This window comes from Humulus lupulus, chromosome 9, assembly GCF_963169125.1.
Source record: "Humulus lupulus chromosome 9, drHumLupu1.1, whole genome shotgun sequence".
Classification (NCBI taxonomy): domain Eukaryota; kingdom Viridiplantae; phylum Streptophyta; class Magnoliopsida; order Rosales; family Cannabaceae; genus Humulus; species Humulus lupulus.
The window spans coordinates 143,448,748-143,466,042 of NC_084801.1; the positions used below are offsets into that span (position 1 = coordinate 143,448,748).

Sequence of the window (17,295 nt, forward strand, 5' to 3'; positions counted from 1 at the left end):
TTGGCTGGAGTTGGTAAAAGATTATGACTTTGATATTCTTTACCACCCAGGGAAAGCCAATGTAGTGGCAGATGTATTGAGCCAGAGGGGCCCAGGGCAGTTATTTTGTTCCACTTAGATATCGAGGGAATTGGCTGATGAGATATCCAGAGCGAGGATAGAGTTGGTGGTGGGCCGGTTGGCCAACATTACTTTGCAGTCGACCTACTGGAGAGGATTAAGGAGGGTCAGCTTGTGGATGCACAGTTACTGGAGGTTAGAGAGAATGTCTTAGTGGGAGCCGCTAAGGACTATTCTATTTCTGAGGTTGGTTTACTATGATATCAGGGTCAGATTTGTGTTTTTATTGATGTGAGGATTAGATGAGAAATATTATATGAGTCGTATACTACCCTGTACTCACTTCATCCGGGTGGCCCGGGATGAAGAAGGATGTGGTGGAGTACGTGGCCAGGTGTTTGACTTGTCAACAGCTAAGCATCAGCGACCAGCGGGGTTGCTTCAGCCTATTCCCAAGTGGAAATGAGAGGATATTACGATGGACTTTGTGGGAGGATTACCCAGGACAGTGGGGCTTCATGATTTGGTGTGGGTGATAGTGGACAGATACACCAAGTCAGCTCATTTTCCTCCAGTGAAGATGACTTATACGGTGGATCAGTATGCAGAGTTGTATGTGAGGGAGAACGTATGTCTCCACGGGGTTCCTACGTCTATTGTGTCAGACCAGGATCCTATATTTACCTCCAAGTTTTGGGGTAGTTTGCAGAAGGCTATTGGGACTCAGTTGAAGTTTAGCACGACCTTTCTTCCTCAGACTGATGGACTGTCTGAGAGGACGATTCAGGTGTTGGAGGATATTCTTAGGGCATGCGTGATCGACTTTGAGGGATCTTGGAGTAAGTATCTCCCGTTGATTGAGTTTTCATACAACAACAGTTATCAAACAACGATTGGAGTGGCTCCATATGAGATGTTATATGGGAGGAGATGTAGATCACCCACTCATTGGGATGAGATGGGTGAGAGGAAGTATTTGGGACCGGACATGTTTCAGAAGACTAATGAGGCTATTGAGAAGATCCGAGCTTGAATACTCGCCTCACAGAGCAGACAGAAAAGTTACGGTGATCTTAAGCGTAGGTATGTGGAGTTCCAGGTTGGGGACCGAGTGTTTCTACGAGTTTCACCGCTACGAGGGGTGGGGATGTTTGGAAAGAAGGGCAAGCTGAGCATTTTGGCTCTGGAAGTTGCGCTAGTCCTTGGGTGCTACAGTGCTAGGCCTTGGTGCTTAGGCCATTTTGGCTCTGGTTTTAGCGCCATATCCCACTTTAGGGCGCTGTAGCGCTACCCTATTTCCATAAGAGGATTTTTGGGTTATTTCTTAGGGTTTTTTACCAGGGGCTCGGGGTTTCATTCCACCACCCCGTTTGGTGGAATTAGGGCTTCCTGAGGGCTTGGGATTAGTCCCGAGGCTAGGTTTTGGAATCAAAGTTTGGTGATGATACTAATTTATGGCTGTGACTAGGTGTACGCTAGGGCTCGGACGCGATCGTGCTTGAGGGTCGGTTTCACTAATCAAGTTATCGGAACCTAAAGGTAAGAAAACTGCACTCGGATATGTGATTATGTTGGGACTAAGAGCTCCCTATATCTATATGATGTCATAGATGGTATTATGCCATGGGACATGTGATAAACGACCTAAGAGTGCCAGAATCAATATTTGTGCACAGGGCGCGAATCGGCCACTAGTAGCTGAGGACAACGTAATATTCACTGAGCCTTATTTAAGGGGGTCGAAGTCAGTGGGATAAACAGGGGTGCGACCTAAGGGCGTCGACCTTGGTTAATATATGAATTGGTTATTAATGATATTTGATGAACTTGGTATGTTGAATGCCTGATTATGTAGTTATTATGGATTGTTGAGTATATGGCTAAGCTTTATGAGTTGTCTGATTGTTGATTTGTAAATTGATTGCTTAAATGACTGTACTCTGTTATCTGGTTTCTTTCTGGGCCTTGGCTCATGGATGCTACGTGGTGCAGGTAAAGGCAAGGGTAAAGTGGACCAGTCCTGAGTTGGAGAGCTTTGGGGCTGAATGTACATAGTCAGCTGATCGGCCGCCACGACCGAGGAGTGGTACAGGACGGGAATAGCCTAAATGTCTGTTTTTCCTTAGAGTGGCTAGTACCTGTACTTTTATCCTGAAATTTTGTAAACTGTCTTTTGTACGTTATTACTATTGGGATTCCATGTACAAAATAATGTTTGATTATAGAAAATATAACTTTTATGACCGAAATCTTTTAACCCTAGTTCAATTATAGTTTCAACAATACTTTTCTAACTAAATGACCTGATTAGCAAGTCTTGCACCTTTATAAACACACAGTGTAACAGTCTTGGCTATCCAGGGCGTTACAACTTGGTATCAGAGCGTCCTAGGTTTAAGGGTTCCTGAAGACTGGCTGGACATGTACATTCCCCGCGAAAGACAAGCTCGACTCAGGGTTTGGTAATTGTGTATACATAAATATATGCTTAAATGATTAGAATGGAATATGAATGCTGATATCTATATGATAATCAAAAGCATGAGATACTGATAGGGCCTGGTCCTTGACTATTGTGTGATGATATTGAAGCATGCTTATAAGCATTGCTATGCATGTGAATGAATATATGGATGAATACTTGGATAAATTGTTATATCTTGATTGTTTGTGAATGTTTGAGTCCCAATGGTGGAGCATGGAAGGATTATTACCCTGTCATCATAGTCTGACCGCCGAGTCATTGATTGCAGATTAACTTGGATAGCTATGCGTCCAAGATGATCTATACGACTTACCGGTAGTAGGTCTGAGACAAGAGATGATGATCAGGGCCAGACCCCTCCACCAGTCCCTGAGAACTGGCAGCAACTTATGGCAGACATGCAAGCACGACTACAGAGCTAGGATGAGCAGATCTGAATTCTGCGACAGCAGGCTCCATCAGGGAGTGTTGCCCCTATTGTACCACCTACAATGGTACCAGTTGTACAACCAGTAGAGGTTGGGAACAGATGGGAGCCATTGTATGAGCGGTTCAGGAAACAACATCCCCCAATCTTTGACGGAGGACCTGATCCACTGAAGGCTGAATAGTGGATAACTATGATTACTACTATTCTAGATTTTATGAGGATAGAGGGACACGACAGAGTGGCCTATGCCACATATATGCTGAGAGAGGATGCCCGCATCTGGTGGGAAGTGGCATCACAGACCAGAGACGTTACTGCTTTGACTTAGGAAGGATTCAAAGATTTGTTCAGTCAGAAGTATTACAATGTTGCCATCAGGGCAGCAAAGGTTAATGAATTTTTGGGATTGGTTCAGGGCAGTATGACAGTCACATAATATGCCCTGAAGTTCGCACCAGATCTTGTGCCTACTGATGCAGCTAGGCAAGACAGATTTATCAGAGGGCTTAATGCCATGATAGCCGGATTACAACAGTTCCTGGGGGGACAACTTATGTACAGGCTGTGGAGAAGGCTCTTACAGTTGAGGAAGCGGAGTATAAGATTTGGAGGGAGAGTGCAGTAAGGCGAGAGGGCCGCAGGGTGGTGCCTCCATATTCTGGGTCTGGTAGGGGCGGAGGCCCCAGTGATCTGAAGAGGAAGACCCTGATACTTCAACTGCTCCTGGTTCTGAGAGGAGAGGTCGAGGTACTCAGGGTGGCCGTCAGGGAGGCAGTGATTCATGGAGAAGCTATCCTGACTACACGAGGTGCAGAAGACACCATTCAGGCGAATGTCAGGCTAAGGCCTGTTATGTGTGCGGGGTGGTAGGACACCTCAAGAAAGACTGCTCGACAGTGAAGAAATCAGATGCAGTGAAGGTGGAAAACTTGACTCCAGCTCGAGTGTTCACCCTGATGCAGGCAGAGGCCGAGGCTAGTCCCTTGGTACTGACAGGTCAGCTTTCTAGCGCTGGCTCTCCTTTTAGTGTATTGATTGATTCTGGTGCTATACATTCCTTTGTTTCTAGTAAAGTGATTGATAGATTGTGTAGATCTAGTGAGTACCGTACTGCGGGGTTTGGGACTATATTGCCTACAGGGGAACTATTAGTTTCTTGAAGGTGGATTAGAGCACTACCAATGATGGTTGATGGTAGAGAATTGTCAATGGACTTGATTGAGTTGGGTATGGAGGACTTTGACATGATTTTAGGAATGGATTGGCTGGTTAGATACAGAGCTACTATTGATTGTAGGAAGAAGATGGTTACCTTTGAGCCAGAGGCCGAGGATCCATTTGTCTTTGTGGGAGCGGTAAGTGGACCCCGTGTACCCAGGATATCAGCGCTGAGAGCCAGAGACTTACTACAGGGTGGATGTATAGGCTTCCTGGCTAGTGTGGTGGATACCACTAGAGTTTTGCCAGCAAGGTCAGAGAAGACTAGATTGGTTTGTGAGTTCTTGGATGTGTTCCCTAAGGACTTACCAGGGTTGTCGCCATACAGGGAGATTCAGTTTGTTATCGAGTTGACACCAAGAACAGAGCCGGTGTCGAGGGCACCATATAGGATGGCACCGGTAGAACTGAAGGAATTGAAGATACAGTTACAGGAGCTTCTGGATTTGGGGTTCATCAGGCCTAGTTACTCACCATGGGGTGCTCAAGTTTTGTTTGTGAAGAAGAAGGATGGAACTCTGAGAATGTGTATAGACTACAGGGAATTGAACAATTTGACTATCAATAATATGTATCCCCTACCAAGGATTGACGACTTGTTTGATTAGCTGCAGGGTAAGACGGTGTTCTCGAAGATTGATCTTCGATCTGGTTATCACCAGCTGAGGATCAAGGACGAGGATATCCCGAAGATGACCTTCCGAACGAGGTATGGGCACTATGAGTTTCTGGTCATGTCGTTTGGTTCGACCAATGCCCTAGCAACCTTCATGGACTTAATGAATAGGGTGTTAAAAAATTTCTTGGATCATTTTGTTATTGTCTTCATTGAGGACATCTTAGTGTACTCCAGATCAGAGGCAGAGCATGAGTTTCATCTTCGGCAGGTTCTACAGAGGTTGAGAGAGCACCAATTGTACGCCAAGTTTAAGAAATTTGAGTTTTGGCTACCAGAAGTGACATTCCTTGGACATATTGTTGGTGCAGATGGGATTAAGGTGGACGAAGTTAGGAGTTGGCCGAGGCCAAGAAACGCCTCAAAGGTTCGGAGTTTTCTTGGTTTGGCAGGTTACTACAGGCGGTTTGTGGAAGGCTTCTCGAAGATAGCAGCACCGATGACAAAATTGACACAGAGGAATTTGAAGTTCGTCTAGTCAGAGAAGTGTGAGAACAACTTCCAAGAGTTGAAGTGACGACTTATTACTACACCTATGTTGAGTCTTCCTTCGGAGGGAGGAAAGTTTGCAGTCTATTGTGATGCGTCAAGGTTGGGTTTGGGCTGTGTGTTGATGCAGAATGAGAAAGTTATAGCTTATGCATCACGACAGCTAAAGGAGTATGAGCAGTGGTATCCTACCCATGATTTGGAGCTAGCAGCGGTGGTATTCGCACTGAAGGTTTGGCGGCACTACCTGTATGGGGAGAAGTGCGAGATATACACCGATCACAAGAGTTTGAAGTACTTCTTCACTCAGAAGGACCTGAACATGAGGCAGAGATGTTGGTTGGAGTTGGTACAGGACTATGACTATGATATTCTCTATCACCTAGGGAAAGCCAACATAGTGGAAGATGCATTGAGTAGGAGAGGCTCGGGATAGTTGTTCAACTCTATTCAGATTTCTAGAGAATTAGCGAATGAGATGACCTGAGCAGGGATAGAATTGATGGTGGGCTGGTTGGCCAATATTACTCTGCAGTCGACCCTACTAGAGCGGATTAAAGAAGGTTAGTTGATAGACTCTCAATTACAGAAGGTTAGGGAGAACGTCTTAGCGGCGGTAGCTAAGGACTATTCTATTTCTGAGGTTGGTTTACTACGGTATCAGGGGCGAATTTGTCTCCCAGCTGATGTGGGGATCAGACGAGAGATATTAGATGAGTCGCATGGTACGACGTACTCACTTCATCCGGGTACCACGAAGATGTATCAGGATCTACGGACGTTATATTGGTGGCCCGGGATGAAGAAGGATGTAGTGGGGTACGTGGTCAGATGTCTAACCTGTCAGCAGGTGAAGGCTGAGCATCAGCAACCAGCAGGGTTGCTTCAGCCTTTGGGAATTCCCAAGTGGAAATGGGAGGATATTACGATGGACTTTGTGGGAGGTTTACCCACGAAAATAGGACTTCATGACTCGGTGTGGGTGATAGTGGATAGATACACCAAGTCATCTCATTTTCTTCTAGTAAGGTCGACATATACAGTGGATCAGTATGCAGAGTTACATGTGAGGGAGATCGTACGTCTCCATGGGGTTCCTAAGTCTATTGTGTCAGACCGGGATCTTATCTTTACATCCAAGTTTTGGGGTAGTTTTCAGGAGGCTATGGGAACTCAGCTGAAGTTCAGCACGACCTTTCATCCTCATACTGATGGGCAGTTTTAGAGGACGATTCAGGTATTGGAGGATATGCTCAGGGCGTGTGTGATCAATTTTGAGGGATCTTGGAGTAAGTATCTCCCGTTGATTGAGTTTTCATACAACATAGTTACCAATCAACGATCGAAGTGGCTCCCTAAGAGCTGTTATATGGGAGGAAATGCAGATCACCCATTCATTGGGATGAAATGGGTGAAAGGAAGTACTTGGGGCCAAACATGGTTCAGAAGACAAATGAAGCTATTGAGAAGATCTGAGCTAGGATGCTCGCCTCACAGAGCAGACAGAAAAGCTACGCTGATCCCAATCATAGGTATGTGGAGGTCCAGGTTGGGGACCACATGTTTCTTCGAGTTTCACCACTGCGAGGGGTGAGAAGATTTGGGAAGAAGGGCAAGCTGAGCCCTAGATTCATCGAGCCTTTTGAAATCCTGGAAAGGATCGGTCAGGTGGCTTACAGGTTAGCTTTGTCACCATCACTGTCAAGAGTTCATGACGTATTCCATGTTTCTATGCTCCGAAAGTATGTCTCAGATACGACACATGTGTTGAAGTATGAAGATCTGGAATTGCCGACAGATCTGTCTTATGAGGAACGATAGGTTCAAATATTGGATCGGAAAGATAAAGTTCTACGGAATAAGACGATTCCTCTAGTTAAATTGTTATGGAGGAATAGTAGGGTCGAGGAGGCGACCTGGGAGCTTAAGTCAGCGATGCGGGATCAGTATCCCGAGATATTCAGGTAAATTTCGAGGAAGAAATTCTCATGAGGAGGGGATAGTTGTAACGACCCAAAATTACTAATAAGGCTTAAGGGCCTTGATTAGTGTGTCGGGAGGGCATAACTGGATTATGTGTGATTTAAATGATTAAATGCATGCATATATGATTATTTGGATATATGTGATGCATGACTATGTGTACTAGTATGCATGCAGGCCCTGATTAGGTTATAATGGCATATTCGTAATTTTGGCCCGTTGAGGGCATAAATGTAATTAATTGTGATTAATTGTTAAGACCACATTATTATGTGGATATATTTGAAGCTTGTGACTCGAGGCAATCCTAGTGAGCGGTTTAGCAAAAAAGTCACGGCAGGGATTTATACCCGGCTCGGGGTGAGTCTGGGGGTATTTCTGGGAATTCAAAGAATATATTGGAGAATATTTGTTATTGAGGAAAATAATTGGTGATTAGTTAGGTGTCGGGATGTAAGCAGTAAATATTAGAGACATTCAAGGAATTAGCGGGAGTTGGGAGCAATGACTAAAATGCCCTTAGGATGTTTAAAAGCTTAGTTTTAATTGGGAGGGCAATATGGTCTTTTGGTGTTTAAAATCAGAGATAAGTGTTATACTACTTTATGGCTTTAGTGGAAGTTGTAGAAAGTCTTAGAAGTTAAAGAAAAGAAAAGAAGAAGGAAAAGGAAAGAAGGAAAAACAGAAATCTCTTTTCTCTCTCTCCGTTTAGAATTTCTTCATCATTTCTTGGGGCCTTTTGGAGCTGTGGTTCAGAGGAGGATTAAGTCAAAGCTTAGCAATTGGGTCCTTGGTGAAGCTAGGAGGTTTTACTGGAGTTAAGTTCAATTGAGGTAAGTTTCAAGGTTTTTCTTCAATTTCTGGTTTTGGTGTTGAAATGGATTTCTGAGCTGAGTTTTAATGGGAATGTTAGGGAATTAAGGCTGGGGTTTTGAGGAGTGAAAGATAAGGAGGTGTGGAAGATAACCTAGGTCGAAATTCTCCATCAAAGGTATGAAGTTTTGGTCTTAAAGTTCTGAAATTTCTGTTGTTCTGCTGAGTTTGAGCTTTAAGCTCAATCATGGTAGTTTCATTATTTTGGGGTGCATGTGGTTGAATTTCATATGGTTGGGACTTGTGGGGTGAGTTATAGATGATGGTAGGCTTGTTTTGATGTTTGGTTGATGTTTGGAAAGGTTTTAGGGGGTTTTGGTTCGAGGAAATTCAAAGGGGACAAATCTGGGCATTTTGGCTCTGGAAGTAGCGCTGTAGTGCTAGTCCTTGGGTGCTACAGTAATATACCTTGGTGCTTGGGGCATTTTTGGCTCTGGTTTTATCGCCATAGCGCCCACTTTAGGGCGCTGTAGCGCTACCCTATTTCCATAAGAGGATTTTTGGGTTATTTCTTAGGGTTTTTGTCCAAGGGCTCGGGGTTTGATTCCACCACCCCGTTTGGTGGAATTAGGGCTTCCCGAGGGCTGGGGATTAGTCCCGAGGCTAGGTTTTGGAATCAAAGTTTGGTGATGATACTAATTTATGGCTGTGACTAGGTGTACGCTAGGGCTCGGATGGGATCGTGCTTGAGGGTCGGTTTCACTAATCAAGCTATCGGAACCTAAAGGTAAGAAAACTGCACCCAAATATGTGATTATGTTGGGACTAAGAGCTCCCTATATCTGTATGATGTCATAGATGGTATTATGCCATGGGACATGTGATAAACGGCCTAAGAGTGCCGGAATCAATATTTGCGCACAGGGCGCGGCTCGGCCACTGGTAGCTGAGGACAACGTAATATTCACTGAGCCTTGTTTAAGGGGGTCAAAGTCAGTGGGATAAACAGGGGTGCGACCTAAGGGCGTCGACCATGGTTAATATATGAATTGGTTATTGATGATATTTGATGAACTTGGTATGTTGAATGCCTGATTGTGTAGTTATTATGGATTGTTGAGTATATGGCTAAGCTTTATGAGTTGTCTGATTGTTGATTTGTAAATTGATTGTTTAAATGACTATACTCTGTTATCTGGTTTCTTGCTGGGCCTTGGCTCACGGGTGCTACGTGGTGCAGGTAAAGGCAAGGGCATAGTGGACCAGTCCTTAGTTGGAGAGCTTTGGGGCTGAATGTACATAGTCAGCTGATCGGCCGCCACGACCGAGGAGTGGTACAGGACGGGAATAGCCTAAATGTCTGTTTTTCCTTAGAGTGGCTAGTACCTGTACTTTTATCCTGAAATTTTGTAAACTGTCTTTTGTACGTTATTACTATTGGGATCCCATGTACAAAAAAATGTTTGATTATAGAAAATATAACTTTTGTGACCGAAATCTTTTAACCCCAGTTCAATTATAGTTTCAGCAACACTTTTCTAACTACATGACTTGATTAGCAAGTCTTGCACTTTTATAAACACAGTGTAACAGTCTTGGCTATCCAGGGCGTTACACCATGTTTAGCTTATAAGGGCATACCTGTAATTTTGGCATGTTGAGGGCTTAAATGTGATTATTGGTGGTAAATTGTTGAGACCACATTATTATGTGGATGTATTTGCAACTTATGACTCGAGACGATCCTAGTGAGCGGTTTGGCAAATTTGTCACGGCGGGGATTGATAACTCTACAAAATAGAGTTATTTTACCACTTTTTATGTGCTAATTGTTGCTTAATTCTTGAGTTTTTAATTGATTTATTAAGTTTTAAAGTAATTTTGAATTTATTGGGTTTATTTTGATTTTATATATTTTTTTGTGTTTTTATAGTTATTTTTTTGTAAAATATTGTAGTTAATTAATTGAATTATTGAGTTTGGTTTGAAGTAAAAAAAAATACACTTTTGTTGATCTTTAATGTTAAATTAAATTAAGTTTTAATTAATTTTTTCAATGAATTAATATAATTTATTTTATAATTGAAAATATTTGATTATGATTTAATTTATGTTTATTTTGTAAGGAGTATGTTGTGTTAATGGTGTTTGAAAAGCTAAGAAAAATGAAGAAAAAGTGTGGCATTTTCAAGAAAGAAAGGCAAGAATTGACATTTCCCCAGGCCCACGTTCAGCAGCCTTGCCTCCTGAAGCACTTCGGCCCAGCCGCCTCGCCCAAATCATCCCACGCCATAGCTCCTTCCCTCAGCTCCCACTCCAGCCCGTGCACTTTCCTCAGCCCCTGCTCCAGCCAAAGTCTTCAAGCTGCTTCCAGCCAGGCGGGCCATAAGCTGAACTCACCCAGGCCCGAACCCCTTCAGGCCCAACGCATGGCCATTTCCCAGCTCATCCACGAGCCCAATTGCCATCACTCGGCCTCAGCCATCCAGATGCACCCAGCCAGCACCTCCTCCAAGCCTCCACCCACCGAGCCACCAACAAGTACCCTTGAGCCCATCATTGGTACCTGTTGTCTCCTATGTCCAAAAATGCCAACTTTTTACCCAAAATCATCATCACTCCTACAAATTACCCCTACTTCCCATATTAGTACTAATTTAATTAATCTAATCAATTTAATTAATTTAAATTGATTATTTTAATAATCTCATTTTGGCCATAAATAAGAGTTTTCAAGACCATTTTGGGGTGCTTAATTTTTGGTTACCATCTTCTTTTCTCTCATTTTCTCTCCACCATTCTCTCTTCCATTTTGGGTATTTCAAGAGCATTTTCAAGTATGTATTTCATTTATTTTGTAATTTCTACTCTAGTTATGTGCTTCTAATCTTTTTCATAAGATTATTAAGATTATGATGAAGCAACTTGTAACTAGATAATATTTATGTTGTATGTTGATTTCCCTTGTAATGCAACAAAGTTTATGGATTTTTCTTCTTCATATATGTCTTTCATCTTCAATATCCCATATTTTGGATTGTTAGATAATATTCGCTTTGTTCTTCATTTTGCAAAACATAATATTCTTTGTGTAAGATGTGTCATTAAATTGTACACATCTAATGCTTAGAACAAAAATATTATGTTTTGCCTTATAAATAATGTTATTTGATTTTTTGTTGTTTCATTAGGTTGATTCACATTAAATGCTTTGAAATTATACTTTTTTTGAAAGTGAAGAAAAATCCTATTTTTTTTAGAAGTAATTTGTTCTTAAAACTAAAAATCTATTTGAAAAATGATAGTTTGATTTATTTTAACTATCACTAAAACTTGGGAATCAATATACTAATAAATATTATTAAACTTACATTTTGTGGATTCTAGTTTCTTAATAATCTTTCTTTTATAACTTATTTTCAAATCATAATTGATTTATTTTTATTCTTTAAAATAACTTTATTTTAAGTGTTTTATCTTATGTTCATGGCATTAAATCTCATCAATCTTTGGAGCTAGGTTAGAATTTATTAATTTTATTTAAAATAGTTTTCTTTTTATTTTAGACAACTCCTTTGGGTTCGATATTGTGCTTACACGAACACTATTCTATAAATACGATTCGTGCGCTTGCGAGTATAAATATTTAAAACGTACCCGTTTTGGGTCCATCAAGTTTTTGGCGCCGTTGCCGGGGAGTTGCAAGAGAAAAGAAACGAAATTTATCTCAAGGTTAGTAAATTCTTCTACTAGTTATTTTAATTTTTGCACTTAAAAAAAAAAGAAAAAAAACTATATATACAAAAATATATAAAAAAATATATTTATATAAAATCTAAAAAAAAAAGATAAAAAGAAAATTTGGGACGGTTCTACCACCCATAAAAAAAACTTACATATATAATTATATTTATTGTTTTTTTTTATAAATAGTTGATAACACTTGTGCCTCCTATCTAACTTTTTATTTTTTTTTAGTTGACGGCACTTGTGCCTCCTAACCCTTGTTGTAATTTTCTTTATTTATCTTATTGTTATTTTTATTTTGTTTTTGCAAGTTACTAGTTGATGGCAATTTTGCCTCCTAGCTAGTTGATGGTAATTTTGCCTCCTAGTCCTTTATCTTATGTTTTAATTGATGGCACTTGTACCTCCTAATTTTTACCTTATTTTTGTTATGGTTGATGGCATGCTATGCCTCCCTAATCTTGCCTAAATTTTAGTCTTATTTAATTTTGCCTTATTTTTCTTTACCTTTTATCATGTTATTCTATAATTGTGAAAAAAATACTTGAAAAAAAAAAAGAGAAACCTAAATCTTGTCCTTTCACCATAAGCAGTTTTCGCTTAAAGGAAATTTGAACAAAATTCCCAATCCGCCTCTACTAATTAACCTCGGGGAGTTGTTAGTAGTGCACGAGTAAGTGGAATCAAATAGGCCTGGGGACAAGTAAACCATAAGAATTATATTGTTGTGAAATCTCTAAAAATTATAAGTATGCTCTGTGGTTGCGGTTTTAACTGATCTTCCACATCAGAAATTTTTTTGTTTGAGATTATCTTTGTTGTTTTGTTTGTTAAAATTGTATGCATCATTAGGAACGTAACTCTAAAAGTCGATTAGTAAAAAGACGTTTATCTTTGTTTGAAATTGAAAGTGTTAGTAAAAATTTGAGCATCATGGAACCAATTGCTAATCATGTTGATGAAAATGTTGTGCCTGAAAAAACTTTGCTGGAATATTTTGCACCTATTTCATCTAATGCTCCTTCATGTATCGTTCTTCCTACCACTTCTGTTACTCATTTTGAGCTTAAACCAGCAATCATTCAATTGTTGCCATCTTTTTATGGGTTAGATAGAGATGATCCTTCCATGCATGTCAAAGATTGCTTAGAAATTTGCTCAACATTTAAATTTCAAAAATTTTCTGATGAGTCGGTCAAACTAAGATTGTTTCCTTTTTCATTAAAAGACATATCAAAAGCTTGGTTAAACTCCCTTCCCACGGGGTCTATAACTACACGGGATCAACTTTATAATAAATTCTTGCTGAAATTTTTTCCTATGTCTAAAACTGATAGTCTAAGGAGAGAAATCTCCGATTTTTTCCAAAAAGATAATGAAGAGTTTTATGAATGTTGGGAAAGATTTAAAGATTATTATTAAAATGTCCTCATCATGGTTTTGAAAAATGGAGACTTGTAAAATATTTTTATGATGGTTTGACTCCCTCTAATTGTCAAATGATTCAATCTATGAATACTAGAATTTTTTTAAAATTTCAAGGACAAGAGGCGTGGGACGCCCTTGAAGATTTATCTGTCAATTCACAACAATGGAATTATTTTGATCCTAGGTCTAGGTCAACTAATTCACCAAAAAGAGGAGGAAGGTATGAAGTAAAAGAAGAATTAGACTTAAGAACATCCTTAGACAAATTAGCGAGAAAAGTAGAAGATTTAGCCATAAGCCAAACTATAAACTCTCCAATACAACCAAGAAAAGATGTTTGTTCTATATGTTCTAGTCCTTGCCATAATTCCCAATCATGTCCTTCCTACCAAGAAGCCTTTTCCGAGGAGGCCAATGCACTTCATGCTTGTGGGAAACCAAATGATAACCCATTTTCATCCACCTACAATCCAAATTGGAGAAACCATCCGAACTTTTCATGGAGACAAAACCAACCCCAAATGAATCAAGGGCACCAATACAACAAACAAAGCCAAGCTCATGCCCCACAAAATCAACCATATCCTCAACAAAGGAAACCTTCCTTAGAAGATACTTTACAACAATTTATGCAATCCACTCAACAAATCCTACAAAATCAATCTCAATCAATTACCAAACTCGAGACACAAGTAGGACAGCTCACCACTGCTTTAGTTGATAGAGAAAAAGGGACATTCCCTAGTCAACCTATCCCTAATCCAAAAGGTCAATATGAGATAGGAAAATCTAGTCATAATGGAGAAGTCAAATCAATTTCAACTCTTAGGTCCGGAAAGAACATTGTCAAACCCGATTACATACCCGAGGTTGAAAAAGAAAAAGAATAAGAAAAGAGTCAGCCTCCTAGTTCTAATGCCAATGACTCTTCAAACAAGGAAAATCCAATCCATCCTTTCATTCCAAAAGCCCCATTCCCACAAAGATTACTTCCAATTAAAAAAGGCGGTCAATATAATGACATCTTAGAAGTTTTTAAACAAGTTAGTATCAATATCCCTTTCTTAGATGCCATTAAACAAATTCCTGCCTACTCTTAATTTTTAAAGGATCTTTGTACTGTTAAAAGAAACACTGATGTTCCTAAAAATGCATTTTTAATTGAACAAGCTAGATCCATTATTCAATATAAGAGTCTTGTTAAATATAAAGATCCTGGGTGTCCCACAATTTCATGCGTTATTGGTGATCATTTTATTAACAAAGCTTTACTTGATTTGGGTGCTAGTGTGAATTTATTGCCTTATTCTATTTATAAGCAACTTGGTCTTGGGGAACTAAAACCTACCTCTATAACTCTTCAATTAGCCGATCGTTCTGTGAAAATTCCTAGAGGCATTATAGAGGATCTTTTGATAAAAGTTGATAAATTTTATTTTCCTGTTGACTTCATTGTTCTTGATACTCAACCTGTGGAAATGTGCATGCTCAAATTCCTATCATTTTAGGTAGACCATTCTTAGCTACATCTAATGCAATCATAAATTGTCGTAATGGTGTTTTGAAATTATCTTTTGGAAATATGACTGTTGAATTGAATGTATTTAATGTTGTTAAATCTGTTGAGTGTGAGGAAGTGCATGAAGTTAACATGATAGATAGTATTTGTGAAGATGATGGAAAAGACTTACTTGACTTTTGTGAAAAATACTTTGGTATGAACTTGCATGTTGATGACTCTAATGATGATGTGAATTCTTTGCTAGAGCCTATACCCTTAAATGAAACCAAAGTTGAACATTTTTCACCCTTAGATCATGTTCAATCAATTTCCAAGTCTCCAAAGTTAGACCTTAAACCTTTGCCAGAAAATTTAAAATTTGCTTTTCTAGGAGAGTCTGAAACCTTGCCTGTTATCATAGTAGCCACCTTAGATAAAGAACAAGAAGATAAATTGTTAGATGTCCTTAGAAAATATAAAGAAGCCATAGGTTGGACCATTGGAGACATTAAAGGAATTAGCCCATCCATATGTATGCATAGAATCCATCTAGAAAAGAATGCTAAAACCTCTTAGGAATGTCAAAGAAGGTTAAATCCAAATAAGAAAGAAGTGGTTAAAGAAGAGGTCATAAAATTATTAGACGTAGGTATCATTTACCCTATATCTGATAGTCAATGGGTTAGTTTAGTTCAAGTTGTACCTAAGAAGTCTGGGATCACAGTTGTTGAAAATGAAAAAAATGAATTAATCCCTACTAGAGTACAAACGGGGTGGAGAGTGTGCATAGACTATAGAAAGCTGAATAATGTTACGCGAAAAGACCATTTTCCATTACCTTTTATTGATCAAATGCTTGAACGTTTAGCTGGCTATGCATATTATTGCTTTCTTGATGGGTATTCGGGATATAACCAAATCCCCATTACCCAGAAGATCAAGAAAAGACTACATTTACATGCCCTTTCGGAACTTTTTCATATCGTCGCATACCCTTTGGATTATGCAATGCACCTGCGACTTTTCAAAGGTGTATGATTTCAATATTTTCTGACATGGTTGAAAGATTGCTTGAAGTATTTATGGATGATTTTTCTGTGTTTGGTTCTTCCTTTGATGAATGTCTGCACCATCTTTCACCTGTTTTAATTCGTTGCAAAGAGAAAAACCTTGTGCTTAACTGGGAAAAATGTCATTTTATGGTTAAAAAAGGAATTGTTTTAGGTCATGTAATCTCATCTGAGGGAATAGAAGTTGATAAAGCATGATCTTATTTCAAAACTTCCCCCACCTAAAACTGTGAAAGAAATTAGATCATTCCTAGGCCATGCCGGTTTCTATAGACGATTTATAAAAGACTTTAGCAAAATTTCTCGGCCTTTATGCCATTTACTTGGAAAAGAAAATGCTTTTGTCTTTAATAATGATTTCCATGTTTACTTTGAAAAGTTGAAAATTTTGTTGACTACTGCTCCCATTATTCGACCTCCTGACTGGAAAATATCTTTTGAAATAATGTGTGATGCTTCTGATTATGCTATAGGTGTTGTCTTAGGACAAAGACTAGAAAAAATACCTCATGTAATTTACTATGCAAGCAAAACTTTAAATGATGCTCAATTAAATTATTTCACAACCGAAAAAGAATTGCTTGCTGTTGTTTTTGCATTGAAGAAATTTAGATCTTATCTGTTAGGGTATAAAATTATTGTTTATTCTGATCATGCTGCATTAAAATATCTCTTATCGAAAAAATATGCTAAGTCTCGTTGGATCCATTGGATCCTTCTTTTACAAGAATTCGACTTAGAAATACATGATAAAATGGGATCTAAAAATGTTGTTGTTGATCATTTATCTAGACTAGTTGTTGAAACTATACATGACTCCACTCCTATCACTGAAACTTTTCCTGTGAAAAATTGATGCATGTTTCTTCATTGCCTTGGTATGCTGATATTGTTAATTATTTGGTCACTAAAGAAATACCATCTCATTGGTCTAAGCATGATAAATCTAAATTTTATTTTGAGGTGAAAAACTTTATTTGGGATGATCCTTACTTGTTTAAATACTGTCCTGATCAAATAATTAGAAGATGCATTCCAAATTGTGACCAATCTAAAATCATATCTTTTTGTCACAATCATGCATGTGGAGCACATTTTAGTGGTAAGAAAATAGCTGCTAAAGTTTTACAATGTGGTTTTTATTGGCCTACTATCTTTCATGATACATATGTTTATTGTAAAGCTTGTGAATGTTGCAAAAAGTTAGGAAGTTTAACTAAAAGAAACATGATGCCTTTAAATCCTATTCTTATTATTGACATATTTGATGTTTGGGGCATTGATTTTATGGGACCGTTTCCTAACTCTTTTGGTAATCTTTATATTCTTGTTGGAGTTGATTATGTGTCTAAATGGGTTGAATCTATTGCATGCCACACTAATGACCACAAAGTT

General features: G+C 39.1%; 1 non-coding gene across 1 annotated transcript; it reads right to left on the reverse strand.

Annotated features, from left to right (window-relative positions):
- Positions 1 to 13,236: 13,236 nt before the first annotated feature.
- LOC133802708 (small nucleolar RNA R71) lies at positions 13,237 to 13,342 on the reverse strand. The gene has a single exon (XR_009877453.1). It is a non-coding gene; the product is annotated as a small nucleolar RNA R71 (small nucleolar RNA).
- Positions 13,343 to 17,295: the final 3,953 nt, after the last annotated feature.